The sequence below is a fragment of the Corvus moneduloides genome, chromosome Z (genome assembly GCF_009650955.1).
Source record: "Corvus moneduloides isolate bCorMon1 chromosome Z, bCorMon1.pri, whole genome shotgun sequence".
Taxonomy (NCBI): domain Eukaryota; kingdom Metazoa; phylum Chordata; class Aves; order Passeriformes; family Corvidae; genus Corvus; species Corvus moneduloides.
In genome coordinates, this window is record NC_045511.1 from 11,048,734 (window position 1) to 11,064,528 (window position 15,795).

General features: G+C 41.9%; 1 long non-coding RNA gene across 1 annotated transcript; it reads right to left on the minus strand.

The window, feature by feature from the left end:
• Nucleotides 1-12,169: 12,169 nt before the first annotated feature.
• Nucleotides 12,170-15,658, minus strand: LOC116438356. The gene is made up of 2 exons (XR_004237692.1): nucleotides 13,681-15,658; nucleotides 12,170-13,273 (listed from the first exon to the last, which is right to left on the minus strand). It is a non-coding gene; the product is annotated as an uncharacterized LOC116438356 (long non-coding RNA).
• Between the last annotated feature and the right edge of the window lie 137 nt (nucleotides 15,659-15,795).

Consider the following 15,795-nt stretch of genomic DNA (forward strand, 5'->3'; position numbering starts at 1 on the left):
GAAGGTGGCTCCTTTTCTTCTATTGCCAGCAACAACCAGGTGCTCCAGGCTGAGCGTCCACATAACTTAGAGAATCTAATGTGCCCAATCTGCTTGGACGTCATTAACAATCAAGTCTCTGTGAGCTGGTGCAGACACACTTTCTGCTTTCCTTGCATACTGGAATGGTCCTGCAACAGAGCTGTTTGCCCAGTCTGCCGGGAGCCTTTCCGATACCTCCTCCGCAAAGTGGGAGACAATAACTATGAGGTGTACTCAATAGGGCACTACATCAGCTCCGCCAGACTTAATCGAGGAAGGAGAGATCGTCGCCACTCTGCAGAAAGGAGGTGGCATCATTCCACAGGCCACGGGCAGCACAGATCTTCCAGCAGAGAGCGCGGCAGTGGCCATGCCAGGGACTGGGAAAGGGACCGAAGCAGGTCCCAGAGGCAGAACCATGATGGTCACAGCAGGAGTCAGCAGGCCCGGAGTTATGACCACTCAAGAAGCAGGAGATGGCAGCACAGCAGTGCTCAGGAAACGGATCTTGAAACTTCTCGTGGTTGGGACCAAGCTTCAAGGTATGAACAGGATGTCCCAGTCCGCTCGGGGAGGAGTGAGCACCGTCATCGGGCACAATGGGTCCCCTCCAGGGAATCGTGGGCAGCAAGGAGCCAATCCCATCGATCCCAGCAGACGTCCCACAGCCCTGAGGGGAACAGGCACAGGCAGCACACCCTACCAAGAAGGGTACTACTGTATGTCCTGCTACTAGTGTCAGAAATTATTATCACTCTACACCAAAGCGGGTCCTACTAACAATTTCAAAAATAAAGTCAATTCCAATTTGGGATCAAGGATCTATTGTCTGTTACAAAATACATTGGAAAATCGAAAGAGACCCTTGCAATGATGCTGAAGGTTATGAGGGTAACAGGCTAGAAGATTGCATGCTGCTTTTCTCACCCTGTTCTATCTTACACTTACCTGTAAGTATTGAGTATTTCCTATGTGTCTCGGTTTTTGAGACAAAACTTCAGGAGGAAACACTCCGGAGTGAGTGTCTCTTCCAAAGGAAAAAGGGCCTCCCCTTTTCCTCTGCCAATGAGACAAATGTGTCACAGCAAGTGAAAGTGGGAAAAAAACCCCAAACTGTTTATTAACACCAAACAAAACCAGGGTAGAACAGGAAAAAAAAGAAACCTCAAAATATAACAAATTCCCAGAGATGGAACATACACCTGGGCTCGGACCAGCCGGGGCCATCCCTGCAGGCTGCCCAGACCGGCGAAGAGGGAAGGGAGGCAGTGAGGCAAGGGGAAGGAAAAGGAAAAAAGAACAAGAAAAAAAACAACAGAACCTTTTCCCAGCTAGCTGGAACACAAAGGAAACCAAAAAGCAGCACAGTGCTCCCAGTGCACTCCCTCCCGAGCCCTGAAGAGCCCCTGGAGCCCTTGGGCCGAACCGTTCAACGCCCCCTCGGGTCCTGGCTCCGGCCCCGCCCCCCGGGTCCATCCTAAAGGCACAGAGTCCTCGGGCATTGAGTGGCCAGTTAAGGAACAAAGCGGCTTCATAACGTCACCCCAGGACAATGTGGCTGTGTCTTTTCCCGCTATATTGCATTTCCATACTATCTTCAGCTGAAAAGAAAAGGAGAATAATACTTTCTGCCCTGGTGCCAACAACGTCAATGTCTTACTGGAAAGCTTCTTGTCCCTCCACATTGCCCATCTTTTACACTTTACCCTAAATATTGCCCAGAATATCTTCTCCTCCTACCAGTCTTCTCTCAAGGTGGCAGTGAAAAGTGAAGTTGGTTTACAATTACTCTGCTGCATCACAGACTACCTGGTATGCTCTGTGTAGAGCCTCACCTTTAATGCCCTCAGTGCCAGTACAGTCTACATACTCCAGATGATATCCAAAGACTACCAAAATCATTGGAAAGCAATGGTGGACCCAGAATACTGTTGTTTTCAAGTAAGACAGAAGTGATCCAAAAATTAATTACTGGGCCAAGACAAATTGTGTTCAATTTTTGTATTGAGCTAGAGTTGTCCTCTGCTCTGTACACTCCATGACTAGGACTGCCACAGAGCAGAAGAATTCAGAATCACACAGCAGAATTCAGATCAGGATCAAGCTGCCTACTCATTCACTCACAGCACTTACGTGCATCAAATTGCACTGATTGTGAGCTGTTGACTGTTGCCGTCACTTCATCACAGAAGGTCACCAGAGTGGTCAGGCACGATCTGCCCTTTGTAAAGCCATGCTGTTTGTCTCAGATCACCTCCTTGTCTCCTATGTGATTTAACAGTGCTTCCATGAGGATCTGCGACATTATCTTCCCAGGCTCAGAGGTCAGGCTAAGAGGTTTGTAATTCCCCACATCTTCCTTACTTCCCTTCTTAAAAATGGAGCAATGTTTCCCTTTTTCTAGTCACCAGGTACTTGGCCTCACTGCCATGACTTTTCAAATATGACGGGAGGTGCTTGGCAACAACAGCACTCGGTTGCCTCAGGGACAGGATTTCCCTGGGATGCATGTTGTCACTCCATAGACTTGTGGCTGTTCAGTTTCATCAAGTGGTCCAGGACCTGCTCTTTGCTCACAGCTTCAGTCCTCCAACTCCCACCTAAAGTTCAAGAATTTGAGAGATGTGTAAGCCTGACTACAAGCCAGTGAACACTGAGGTGAGGAACTCATTGAGTACTTCAGCTTTCTCTGTATCTGCTGCTACCAGTTCTCCATTCTCACTTGTAAGTGGCCGTTATCTCCTTGTTATTCTTCTTGTTATTCTTCACATGCCTTTGCAAGCCCAGTTCCATCTGTGCCTTGGCTTTCCTTATGCTGTTCCTACACACCCAAACCATATAGCAGTACCCTCCCCAAGTCACCTATCCCTCTTCCACTGGCTGTGCATTTTCTTCTTTCTTCTCAACTCGAGGAGCAGATCTTTGCTCAGCCATGCAGTTTTCTGGCCTGCCTTGCAAGATTTCCTACACAAGGTGATGGCAAGCTCTCATGCTCTGAGAAAAGCGCTGCCAGCTCTGGTCACCCCCCGGGTCCTTAAGGACAGTTTCCCAAGGGATCTAATTCACCAACTCCTAAAACATGTGGAAATTTTCTCTTCTAATGGTCAGGGTCCTGATGTTTCTCCTTGCCAGGCCCACAATCCTGTGATCACCAACTTCACCAGGGCACAGTAACCACAGCCCAGGCTGCCTCCAGACTTAACCCCTCTAATGGAGCTCATCCACATCAGTGGGCACCAGGCCCAGTAATGCTTCTCCTTGGTTGGTCTGTCCAATACCTGGACCAGGAAGTTGTCCTCTGCACACTCCAGGAGTGTCCTGGATTGCTTACAGCTGGCTGTATCGCCCTCCCAGCAGATGTCTGGGTGGTTAAACCCTCCCATCAGGATGAGAGCTGGTGACAGTGATGTACCCTGCAGCCAAAGCAAGAAGGCCTCATCAACAGGCTTCTCCTGATGAGCAGCCTGTTGTAACTTCCACCACCTGGTGTCCTTTCTTGGTTGCCCTGCCCAGCTTGTTCTCCTACTCAGCCCACAAAACTCAGCACTGTTACTGCTCCCCTCACCAACAGAAGATTCCTGTGTCACCGAAATCTGCCGTGGTTGCCCGTGGCAACATCCTTGGCACGTCACCCTGCTTGAGAGAGCTGCCTGCAAGTCTCTCAGCTCTTCAATGAACTACAGAATCTCCTCAGTTGGAAGGGACTCATCAGGATCATTGAGTCCAGCTCCTGACCCTGCACAGCCCCATCCTAAGGATTGCACCTGTGAATGTTGTCCAAACACTTCTTGAACTCTGTCAGGCTTGCTGCTGTGACCACTTCCCTTGGGAACCTGTTCCAGTGCCCAACCACCCTACACTTGAAGAACCTTTTCCTGATATCCAACCTAAACCTCCCCTGACTCAGCTTCAGGCCATTCCCTCGGGTCCTGTCAGTGTCACCACAGAGCAGAGATCAGTGTCTGCCCCTCTGCTTCCCCTTGGGAGGAAGCTTCAGGCAGCTATGAGATCTCCTCTTCGCTAGGCTGAGCAAGCCAAGTGAACTCAGCAGCTCCTTGTATGACTTCTTTAGGCCTTTGCTTGGGTGTCCTTGACTCCAGGAACCCCCTGCCCTACTCACTCTCATGCTCAGCCCCCAGAACTTACTGTAGCCGCCACTGCTGTCCCTGCTGTTGCTTGTGCCTCACTGGCTGTCCCTAAGCCTTCCTCACATTTACTTCTTCACAGTTACTTCCTGTAACTTTTGAGATACATTTTACACTTCCCAAGCTTTATCAGACGCAGCACAAGAAACATTTATTGCCTCTTATGAATCTTTTAAAGACATTAGCTTAAATGCCCATTGTTTATCATTCTGAGAAATTTTGCCTTCCAAATTCAGGAATGGAGCTGGGTTTCACAGGCTTGATCAGAATATCTTCCTTTGGGCAAAACAAAAATGTTAAAAAAGACAAATATTTCCAGTAACTCCTCCCCTCTTGTCCAGGGCAAGGCTAGTGGTCTTGAATGGCTGGTGCTAGTGATGACTGGCAGAAGTTTTAGCATAGTGGGTTCTGCAGCTCTCCCCACCACAGGGGGCTTCGGAGTTGTGGGAGCCTATGGGAGACACTATTTCAACAGGAGCCACCAAGCTGAGATGTAGAAATTGAAAAGCAAAAGCCCACCAAACACATGCATGTTAAACACATGCATGTTTAACCACGTGAATACTAGCATGTTAATAATTCCTTCTTGTTCATAACGTCTATTGCATTGATGAGTAGAGGTCCCTATTAGCATGTCCCTGTGAACAATACCTGAGCTGAAGAATTCACTACTTTAGAAAAAAAAGTGAATTACAAGGAAATGGGAAAGTGAGGGAACAGTAAGGGTACTTATTTCTGCCAGAGCATCTGCCCAACCATTGCAAGGTGTTTTGTAGGTGCTGTGCTGTAAGTAAATGGATTACAAGAACAATTTGAAACAAATTACTGTTCTTTCTCCTTCCTCCTGCCCTCTTATCTCTCACAGACACAGACAGTTTTAGCAGAGAGATTCATTGCCTTTTCATACTAATGTTTTCAAACATTTTTTTATGTGTGTACATGAAATGCCAGATTTTCCTTCTGCATTTAGCAAGACTTCCTTTTTTTCAAGTATTGGGTGCACAGTAAAAGGACGTTCAGATTATACCAATCTCCTTTTGTGAGGATTTTTTTTTCCCCAAAGGCATTATACTTCAATCAGCGAACCATTTATCCACTGCTGGCACACACACAACTTCTGAAATCCTTATATTTTTCTTAATTATCCTTCTTCTTTGTCCTACAGTTCCTCTGCATGCAGCAGAAAGAAGGTGGCACTTCAAACCAATCTCAACTAAACTTCTCTAATTTACTGAAAGTTGCTCAAAAAGCTTCTCCCTACAAGGAGAACTTCTAGAGTGTTTTATACAAAGAATTATTGGAAAATAGAGTTGTGGTGGTGACTAATAGGTGTTACTCTCTCAGAGTGTTGAACCCCTTTAGTGCGAGTGGTGAACCACATCTAACTGGACTTCCAACTGCATGCGTGTGTGCCTGAACTATGTTTTTCAAAATGCTCTTTCTGACTTTGCTCCTCCTAGGGGCAGTTTGGTTTCAAAGTTTTTCTTTCATTTCATGTATTAAGGACATGTATCTCCACACACACAAGAAAATTTTCAACCTGAGATCCCAAGTCTGGTTCCAGGGAAGAAAACTGATGTAGATCAGTATTTCTGACTGTCATTTGCAATATACAAAGTAGCTCATGCTTTTCCTCCTCCTTCCACAACACTTGGTCTGTTTGGCAAACGAAACTATGTACAAAGCTCTTGCAATATTGCAGGGAAAGCCAAAACAGCACTTGTGCAGGTTGGCTGTCTCGTATTCAGGCACAGAGTCTCCCATCAGCTTCAGAGGGGGGAGGATTTTAACCACTGTGACTCCTCAGTCTGTGTGTGAGTCAACTTGTTTATCATCCAGACCATTCACAAACCTCCCACTGCTACTTCCCTTTCAGCAGTGGAAAATTCTTCCAAAAATTGAATTCTAAAAACGGGACAGAGTTTTGGTGTTTCTTTCCCTTCATATGGCTTGTGGAATAGCACATCAATGCTTGTGTTCCTCAGATTGTATAAGCTTAACATAACAGTGAGGAAACTTTAGCATTCTACCTTTAAAATTTAGCTGCTGCTGAATCATTTCCACTCAGAGATTTCAAACAGAATACTTATGCCTAGAATCAATGTACATTTTCTTCTACTCATAAATATGTGTTTTCTGATTTTGACATGATTACATATGTACACTTGCAAAAATCTGTTGGTTTACACAGAACTGCACCACACTTCAACTGACAAAGAATCCTGTGAAAACGAAAGACTACTTAATAATCTTCAAATTGAACCTAGAACTAATTAAGTGCAATAATAAATACTTTGTTATGTTCTGCCATTGTGCTCTGCTCAGAAAGGTTTTTTCTTTTGTCTGGAGAGTAATGAAACCAAACACTGGGCTTTCATCTCCAGCTTCTTCCACTCCTCCAAATCCATCTGAGCCTTCTTTGTTTCACAGTGCCTTTGCAGGCACTGGGGGGGGTTGCAAAGCTGTTAATTACCATGAGCAAAATACCTTGGATCTCTCCCAGGTGAACAAAAACAGCATGCTCACTGGCTGAATTAAGTTTCTCTTTTCCACAGCAGCAGAAATTGGAAATCTGTTGCTTCACACACACAAGAAAGAATATTTTAGTGAGGTCTGTATGTCTGTGTGCAGATTCCTGCAGAATTCTTTCGCTTTTCATTGTGTTGTCTGGCTGAGCCCCTACTAACCTCCAGAGGGCCTGGAGCCAACGTGAAGAAGAGTAGACACTGCACATTATAACACAGTCATGTTCTGACCTGTCCAGCCCTTGCAAAAATTCATGTTAAAGCAGCTGGTTTGTGGACAGGACAGGGAATATTTATTTCTATAAAGTACTGCTTTTCTCTATTGCCCTTAAAACTTGTAACTAGAAGACTGAGTATGTGAAAAAAAACCCAGAACAAGTCAGATTTATATTAAGGCAAAGTGATGGTACGCTGAGTTCAGTCAATGTGTCAAGCAAAGGAGCTGCCCAGCACTGTTGTGGGAACCACTGGGGCTTTGTTTTGTCATCGGGGTGATGCTCTGGATTTGCAAGTGAGCCTTGAAACTCAGACTCCACTTTTGATGAGAAATCCTTGTCCCTTAAAAAAATACAGTAGATGACCCATAGTGCTTGCAGTGGTTGTTGTGGGGATAAGGCAGACACAGCCATGCTCCCAGCCCCACACTAGTCTTGCTGGCAAGGGTGCAAGCACTGTTGTTTCCTCCAGCTGCTCATCTTGAATGGCCTCATCCCTCCCTCTGCTGTGCTGCTGGGATCTGTCCTCCCTGTTATCTATTTGACTCAGTTCATGGCCAAAGACTTTTAGTTCGGTCAATGTGTATATTTCAACAGGACTCAGGACGTCAGGAAAGTGCAACCATACTTTAAGGTCTTGAAGTCAAAAAAGCAGGTGCTGAAACCCTCTTTGTTAGACTATAACCACAGTAGGTGTTTCAGTGGATGAAGGCATTATTCTGATTACTAAGCTACTGCATCCAATGAAAAAGGGTAAAAAATTTTTTAAATGAGAAAACACTGCTAAGATACTGTCAGGTTGTCAGAAGCAATGTATTAAAGCCGCAGCCTTTATGAGCTGCTGGAATCCTGCAGCATATGCAACACATAGGAGGGTGAATTGCAGGCTCTCCTGCCTGCTCATGAGCAGAAGAAGGAGGCTGGCCAGAGAAAGACTGCTCCCTCTGTCCTTTGCATTGGTTTATGGTGCCTGTGGGTTACCTGGGGAGACGCCTCTGATCCTATTTAATCCCTCAGCCTATTTAATCCTGATTTTTTCTCCAAGAAACTTGGGAAAATACTTTATGGCCTAGAAGCTAAAATGTTTGACTTTGTATTGCAAAGAATAATGAATTTTAGTCTTAAGGGGATTGTACTCGTATTAGGAATTCCTGATATCTTTTATTCACTCAGTGTCATATGGATCATTACAAACTTAATTATCTTGATAATCCTGAGCTGTGCTGCATTTAATGAAACTGTTTTTAACAAGAAGAAAGTCGCGATGAACAGCAACTAGGGCCCAATCCTGCTGGCAGAGAATTCTTTCAGAAACTGATGTCTGATTTCCAATCCCTAGCTAGAAATATTTACAGACTTTTGGGATGGTTCACTAGGTACAGTGCAGACATGAAATTAAGGTCTTAGGTGCATAATTTAATTTGCCATGAAGGCCAAGGGTGAGGCAGCAATTCAAAGCAGAGAGATGTGGAGATGAGTCCAGAAAAAACAGAAGGAGTTAGATGGCAGCAGAACAGACACTCTCTAAAGGAAAAGCAAGACCAGCTCCTCCACCCCATTTTCCCAGAGAATGGATGTTCAGGGGCAGAGATAAATCCCAGAACCTGGTTTCTACACTCTGATTCCTTTCCTTTCTTTGTTTCCACCCACATTTTCTGTTCTATTGTTCTATCTCCTCTCTCACCCTATGTTCTTGGGCTAGAAGAAAAAGAATCCCCGGTTTCAGCTAAGAAGTTTTATGTTGTTGGACCTTGAGTAATGACCACATAGTGTTGCATCACATCACAAAGTGGAGTGGAGAAATGTAGACCATGCAAACGTTGACTTCTCACACATAATTGTCATTTTTCTTTCTCTAGCGTTTGTGCCAACCTCATCCTGCCTCTTGCCCTACAGAAGTCAGATGCACCACCCTTTTGTTTGGGGTTGAGACACTGCCCTGTACCCTGTACTACCCAACCTGCAAATTTTCAGCCAGGCTGAAATAACTGCACTGCTCAGAGTGATCATGGGTGCGTGTAATTAAAAAGGAACATGACCTCTCATCCACTGAGCAGGCACTGACTGCAGCCTGTGAAATGTGGCTGGCATACTGATTTGAGCCATGTGCTAAGATCTCATTAGTCCTGCTGACTATTTTCAACACCTTTTGAGAGTGCTTCATTACCATGCAAACAGCAAGAGCTTGTTTGGAAAGCCTCATCCGGGATGCAGACATGCATCTTTCATGAAACATGACTCCAGTTGCCAAAAGTAGTGATACACAGGACTCCTTTAAACACAGGACTCCTTTAACATATGAAACATAGAACTCTTTTAACATTAGCGCTTTAGTATAAAGTATAGATTAATAAAAGTTGGCTGTTGGCTGCTATACTCGACTGCAACTGCTTTTGCAAGAAAAGAAGCCTGGCCCTGGAGGGGGCTGTGACGATAACTGAATAGGAGATGCTATGCCTAACACTAACTGCTCTTGAAAAAAAACAAACCCGAGTGGACTAGGGTGATAAGGGACTGGAATGTGAGCTAATGGGTTTGTCTCACCACTTGTCTGCAGAGCAAGGGCCTAACCCCTACAGGCTAAGAGACAAGGGGGAAGACGCACGCTAACTGCTGTTTTAATGGCAAATATAAGAACTGTCACAAAAGGGTAGAAAAATGTAATAGGAGAATAGGAATATAATCAATACACAATTATAAATGAAGTATAACAAATATAGCAACAAAGTGTGTAATAGTAAAACTAAGTGTGTATTAGCAAAATAGATGTGATAAATGTATTAAGAATAGCGTACTGTGTTTGTAACTCTAAGATAAGGAAACCAGTCATGTGAGACCCCTCAGGGCTGTAACTTTAAATAAATGACCAAAACAAGGGCAGATTATGAACTGGTAAATGTATAATTACAAACTTGTAAACGTATAAAAAAACCTCTGTAAGATGACCATGGTGAACACGCACATGGAGGTGTTAACCCCTGCATGCTCCTGGCCTGACCAATAAAGGTGTGCTTTACTTTATAGTACCTTGCTATGGAGTAGATTCCTTTGAATCAGGAGAACTGACCACTGCTAACACTCTGGAGTTCCTGTTGGAAAGTCTCTGTGTCATCCATCATCTTTTCTATTTAAAAATAGAAAATACTTTTCATCTCCAGTGGCTTAGAATATAAGTAGGTGCATCAGCTATTAACCAACCAATACCAGTTTTGCATCCAGTGGATTCAAATTTGGTGGAGTATTTTCATAATCTCACTGATTCTTCAACAGGCACAGAAATAAAAATACTTAATTATTGCCTAATATTATTGCCTAATACTTAATAAGCCTAATACGCTTAAGCAGTCATTATACTTCTATTTGCTTTCACTATTTTCTGACTTAATGCAGTTCCCATTTCTTTAAGCATGTTTTAAAAAATGTTTACTACAGAGCATGAACTGTTTCATTTACTCTTTTAAAAGTAATCATATAGCAAAGAGATGGGAACTATGTAATAGTACGTATGTGCTGCTAGCCATATCAATTACAAAATGCCACTCTAAATATCTTGATGGTAAACAAACTGTTGTAAAACCTGAGAGTTTCTTTTTATAGGAATTAATTTCCATACCTCGACAAATTAAAAAATACTTTAATATCTATTTAGAAACACTATTTTCCTCTTTTCTCTCAGTTTCTAAATACCGTGCATGGTAGTTCTGAACTACATCCTAAACGGCTTACACATACAAGCAGATTGCATCTTCTGTTTCTGGTGGTCCATTCTAAAATCCTGCAAGCACTATCCACTTCTGATTATCTCATCCATTTAATTCCTGCTACTTTCATTGATTTTTCTGTGTATGGACTTGTTTTTATTTACCACTATGTGATAGCCTAATAAATAGTCAATGAAAATAACTGTTTTATTTCACTTAATTTTTTCTTGCATTTTTAACAGGTTTTACCCTGCCTTGAACATTCCTAATCTGTCTGTGCTGGTTACAACCCAAGGGAGATCAGACATCATCTGGACAATCTTCTGGAATGTTTTGTCTATTATTACTTTTTAGTGAAGATTTTAGTTAGACTAAAATTTTCTATTCATACAAAGGGCTGTATTTTCTGACAAAACTAAGTAGTCATGGGAATATCCAACTGCCTCAAAAACTTGACATACTTTTTTGATAGGGCTAGAAAACACAGGAGGGGAGAGGTTGGTTTGGGTCTTTCAATTATTTTTTTTAACCAGAGTAGATATTTTCATATGGATAAAGTCTTTTTTGATCATGTCAGCACTATTTTGGGAGGTTACAAGGATTATGATCAGCACTGAAGCTTCCTTCTGCATTGCCAGTGGTAAGCCCACCACTAAACTATCTTGTTTAGCTTTTGTTTTCAATAAAACAACAGTTTTCTACCAAGAGAATGTGCTCAAACTCAAATGCTTAAATCAAGATCTCTCTGCAAATTCATAACCATGCCAAACATGGGACCTTCAAGCCTCAGAGATGCTTATTCATGACAAAATGTTCATGACCTTCTATAGAAACCTTTTAAATGTCATCAGGTTGGTCTAGAAATAAAAAGCAATCCCTTTCTCACCTTTCCCTGTACCAAATTTGCTGACTTTGCTGTGATCTTATAGCACTGGCTATGAGAAAATAGGGTTTTTCATGTTCTGCCACTTCTGCTTTTGGTAATGCCAACACAACCAAACTTGCTTGTTTTTAACCAGGTAAAAAAGTAGCCACTGTTGTGCCTTTAAGCAAGTATTTCGGGTGAGACACAGCAGGATTCTGCTTGACAAAGTTAAAAAAGAAAAAAAGACAAAACAAACCTTCTTCCAGAAACCTGAAAAATACTCTTCAGAAAGAAGTAGCTAAGGTGAAACTGATTTTCACCAGAGGACTGGATACAAAGACTCGAATTTGCCTTTTATCCTGTTTATTTCAAGTTTCCAGAATTCCATTAACCATAACAAACTGTCTTGTCAAACACTTTAATTATTATATTTTCTGTATATTTTTGTAATGTCTTTGCTTTAGTTATAAAGTATACAAGTAAAAACATGTCCTGTACCTTTATATTAACCCATCATCTTCACAGTCATTGTAATTTACCACAAGAGAGTTGGGATAATATTAACATCAACCTGACATTTGTCAGCTGCTCAGAGCAAATATTGTTTCTTCTCAGATTCATTATTGGCACAAGCAAGGATGCTCAGGTTTTCTTAGTAAAGAATAACAAATCAGAATACAGAATAAACCACATTTTCTTCTGCTTGAAATTCAGAAACGTTTATTCTTTCAGAAAAAATGAAGCAAATATTATTTTCCTGTTTCCACAAGGTTTCTCACTACTGAGGAATTTTGCAATCTGTTTTGACAGGACAAATACTGCTAAACAGAAATTGCTTAATAAATGCAGGGTGAGATTGTCACAGTAGCCAGGCAAAGTATGAAATGACAACAAAATACCTGTCACGACTTCTATTCACCCATATGGATATTGATTAAATTATCTCATTCGATCAATATACTTTGACTCCTTGAGATTTTTCATGCTCTTCCTACTTATTATACCTCTTAGCCATGAGAAGTAGCAAAATTGAGAATATCATGGATCCACTGTGTTCTCAAGTAACAAGAATATAATTGGGAACCCAGCTGCAAACAACTGGAAGGGCTTTACAGCCCAAATGTTACTGATACAGTCCCTGAAAGCCTTGAGAATTGCAAACATGGGATGGCAGCCAAGATTTGTTCTGAGAAACTTCTATAACAATAATAGAAATGGGTAGTAAGAAGAAGGAAGAAACCAAACTTCAGAAGAAGAATCCACTGAAAAAGTTCAAGTAGTTAAACAATATTAATTCTTCAGTTCAAAGCCTCATTTTGAATTCATTAACAATAAATTTAAAGTAAATACATCAGATGTAATAGGAAAATCACAGAAATACAATGCCCCATTAAGTATTTTTTTCTTTTACCTTTCAGAATGGAATGTACTTTATGGAATTTACAGGAAAAGATCCTGTTAGTTCTTTGTTATTCACATGATTAAAATAGATGCCAAGAACATATGAAAAAGCAAAGTATCTGACTGTTGAAATGCAAAAGTGTAACAGTGAATGTATACTGTTAAAATGTTATTTTTTTAGGAGAATAAAAACAACAGTAAGTCTTTTTTAATGGTGTAATTAATTTTGAATGCTGAAGGAACATTCCTACTGGCTAAATTACTCTTTTGCCATTCCAGGGAAGCAGAGGTGTCTCTATTAATCCACACTGCAGACTGGAGAGAACACAATACATGATGAACAGATAGCACAATTTCAATTTTCCATCTCTTCACGGCATCTTCAATGAGCTCAGCATTGCTGTGAATAAAAGAGCAAAGATGGTAATTTTTTGCATCTTGGCTCTGCTTTTAATTTTCATTTTACTTGGTATTTTTAAGCTCTTAAATTATTTGATTCCTGGAAGCTACTTTCTTTAACAGTTCGGACTTGTTATGTATAAAGATTTCAGTAATATATCTGAAAATGTGATTTTTTGTTTTTCACTGTTTTTAAACGGGAACAAAAGTTTTTATGGACACTCTGACTTTGATTTACAGGCCGCCATTATTTATAAATCAGTGAAAATTAGTAAAATGACAGGTTCAAACTAAACCACAATGAGCTGCTCTTCAACCAAGATAAACGGTTTGCTTTTTTTTAATTAAACAAGCAGATACAAAGACAAATGCTGAAGTCTCATACCACCAAAAAGCTAAAAAAATTACCTAATTATTTGAAGTCAAAGCTTCAAAGTCAGTGTTTCTTAGTTTGCTTGATATTTCTGACTTTCTGTCCTATAGAAGCCTTCTTTCCTATTCCACTTCCTTCCAAATTATTTAAGCCTGTTATTCCCAAATTCATAGAGACACAATGACAGATTGTTATGCAGTTACATTGCATTAGGAACACAGGCAAACCTCTTAGAACACGATTAGTGTGAGACATGTTAGAGTGGACGAGCTTTTATGAAGCAGAGTATCCACGGTTTGAAAATTCAGACGATGAAGAATCTTACTTTGGGCATTAAGAAAAAAGAAGATACAAAAGCTCTAATTACTTGAGAAAGAAAATGCAAACGAGTTTCTAGTCAGCACAGAGAAGGATATTTACAGTTCTTCAGCAGAGTAGAAAGCATTATTGAAAGGTTTTTTTAGATATTATTATACATATTAATACATTTTAAAGTGACAATGAGCTTGCTGGTATTTGTTTTATTTTCCTCTGAGGTATACCCAAAGCTTCAGAGACCATAAGAGATCAACAACAGCATTAACAACATGTTTAACCTTTCAAAAAGATGTATACTTCAGTTTTCTCTCAGAAAAGGTGGGCCACATAGTGAAATGGACGAAAATTTAGCAGCAATTTTCCAGATAACCAGTGCAATCCATGAATCACTTTGCCCCTTAAATAAAAAACCTGAGTTTATTCAAATGTGTTGATAGAAATATTCATTGCTTCTTACTGGAATGCTCTTCAGAAATCTTGAAATTTTTACTAAAATGTCTTCCTGTTCTTAGAAGATGATGTAATATAACATCTTCCACCTTTACGTGAGTAACATCTTCTGCATTTTTAGCGAGGTCTATGTCTTCATATCCAAAATATGGATTTGTCTTTTTTTTTTCTTCATGTTTGCTAGTACCAGTGATTTTGGGGCAAATTTACATCTTCGTACACAGGATGCAATACTGCAAAAACCTGACAGGCCTTGGTGACTGTTTGCGGTCTCCTTCCCCTTTTTAATGTATTGTTCAAATCAGACTCAACATCGCCCCCAAGGTCAACCATCTGATCACATTTCCCCAGTCAAATCCCACCTTAAGAGCTTTTTTTTATTGCAAAAAGCGAGTCAGCAAAATTTCCTTCATTTAAATACCTCAGAAACAGTCACTCAATTTCCAAGAAATCGTGGCTGAAGGAAGAGCTTCTCATCATACTTGCTATGGAAACTTAAGACACAAAGAGAAGGGAGGGCTGTTATTACTCCTTCCCTGAAGTTTTATTTTCAAAGCCAGCTATTATAGAAGCATTTGAGTAAGAACACAAGCTACAGGACCAGAGCTGACCCTCATAAGAATTCAAGGTGAACTGATAAATTGAACCTGTCTCAATTACGGCTCTCTCCAGGCACTGCTTTTGACAGCTCTACCATGCGAACCTCTACACATTTATAAACAACTTTCATGAAAATGGGTAACGCTAAAGTTGAAAAGACCAGGCTTGTTCTAACAGTTCAAAATGGTTCACATAGCTTTATCAGGTTCATTCATTCATCCATCTGGAGGCAGCCACACAAATACTTCATTACTGCCAACACTAAGATGTTTCTCCAAAGTCAGGCTGGGGATGAGAATAGAAGATACTACTTTGGATCGTCTTCAAAGAAGAATAAAAAATTATTGCCAAAAAATTAGATTTCCATGGCGTGCTCAACTAAGGCGCACAGTTTTTTTTTCATGTGAGCGACCCATTGCAAAAAGAGACGTTCTTAGCAAAGGCAGATGAAGCTGGCAGGGATGCGAGGGATGCCGGGTCCAGACGCGGGGCACTCAGCCGAACCATCGCCAAGGTCAGGGAGATTCTGCTGAGGCCCAGGGACACCAGCCGCCAGCTGGGGCCCCGAGCGCCATCCCAGGCACGGACGCCCGGCCAGCGCCAGCCCCGCGCTCCCGGGGAGTTCTGCTGCCGCCCCTGGCCCGGGCCGGGATGGTGGGGCCGGAGCGCTGCGAGCCCGGGGTGCCCGGGGCCGGGGCGGTGCGGACCCGCCACGGCCGGGCCGTGACGCCGCTCCCTCCCCAGCCCCGCGGTAGTCGGGGCGGGATCGCCAGCCGAGCGCC